Source organism: Mastomys coucha, unplaced genomic scaffold, assembly GCF_008632895.1.
Source record: "Mastomys coucha isolate ucsf_1 unplaced genomic scaffold, UCSF_Mcou_1 pScaffold6, whole genome shotgun sequence".
NCBI lineage: Eukaryota > Metazoa > Chordata > Mammalia > Rodentia > Muridae > Mastomys > Mastomys coucha.
In genome coordinates, this window is record NW_022196912.1 from 81,831 (window position 1) to 83,395 (window position 1,565).

At 38.5% G+C, this 1,565-nt stretch overlaps 1 non-coding gene across 1 annotated transcript; it reads left to right on the forward strand.

Moving 5' to 3' along the window:
- Positions 1-491: 491 nt before the first annotated feature.
- Positions 492-598, forward strand: LOC116081238. Its single transcript, XR_004114761.1, has one exon. It is a non-coding gene; the product is annotated as a U6 spliceosomal RNA (small nuclear RNA).
- Positions 599-1,565: the final 967 nt, after the last annotated feature.

The window sequence follows — 1,565 nt, forward strand, 5'->3', positions numbered from 1 at the left end:
GCTCCCACACACCTCCATTTTTAGTGTGTATTCCTAAAACGTTTCTACGTTTCATGTTGAAGTAGTTACATAATTATAATAACTTTGATAATATTTATAGTGACAAGTTTATTCATAGTTAATTCATTTATTTTTATGTAGAGACTTCCATAGGATTACACTTTAACTCAGTATTAACCAGAAATTATTTTAAAGTGTTTCCAGGTTGGCAAAAATAGTGGTGATTTAGTTATATTTTAATAGAAATAAATGTGTGAAAACCTAAGGACATTCAGAAAGGTATTCTTTATGTTTCAATACATTTATATTACCTACTCTCCCAATAAACTGTTGTACCTCTAATGTAATTAACTATGAATTAACACATCAAATCAAAAAAAAATAAGTTTCAGGTCTTAGAATTACTACTGTGTTACATAACCATTGCTAACCTAATTAAGAGTGTAGAAAACATACCTTTTAATAAATCAAAACAAAACAAAAATAGTATAGTGCTTGCTTCGGCAACACTTATACTAAAACTAGAGTGATACAGAGAAGATTAGCATGGCTCCGGTACTAGGATTAAACTCAAATTCGTGAAGCATTCCATATTTCTAAAACATCCAGAGGGAAGCCAACTCCCAGGTGCTCTGAAACTTCCAGGATGGCAGGATCAAGGGATCACTGAGGAAGCTTGATCCCAGGAGATTGGACATGCCCAGGAGCACTAGAGCTCTGACACACTCAAGATCACAGCTGAGGACATAACATCTTTCTCAACACCCACCGTAACTGGGACCCCCCAAAGGAATTAGGGAAATACAAACCCCTGCCCAGCAAGAGTCATAAGTTACTAGGTCACACCTGTGTGCAGAGCAAACCCAGGGCTCTGGCTCCTCACCTACACCTGCAACATCCAGTAAAAGCTGGACTCCCAGGAGTTCTAACAGAACAAGTACTCAAGAACTTGGTCACACCAGGATTTCAGGATTCCAGAGGCACCTTGACTCCCAGAAACTCTGAAACACCCAGAATCTAGGGAACACAGGATCACAGAGACAGCTTGACTCTGAGGAATTCTGACACAACAGGGATCATAGGAGGAACGGGCTCCAGTCAGAGATAGGGAGACCAAATAACACCAGCAGTAACCAGAGGACAGGAGGAAAGCACAAGAACATAAGCAACAGAAACCAAGGCTACATGGCGTCATCAGAAGCCAGATCTCCCACTCCAGCAAGTACTGGATACCCCAACACACTGGAAAACAAGACTCAGATATAAAAGCACATCTCATAATAAGGGTAGAAGACTTTAAGAAGGACATAAATAACTCCCTTAAAGAAACGCAGGAGAACACAGGTAAACAGGTAGAAGCCCTTAAAGAAGAAACACAAAAATCCTTTAAAGCAATATAGAAAAACACAAGCAAATAAGGGAAGGAATTAAACAAAACCATCCAGGATCTAAAAATGGAAATAGACACAATTAAGAAATCACAAAGGTGCAAAAGATACCTTAGAAAAAATTGACACAACTGTCAAAAAAAAATGCAAAATGCAAAAAGCTCTTTTGTACCTGAG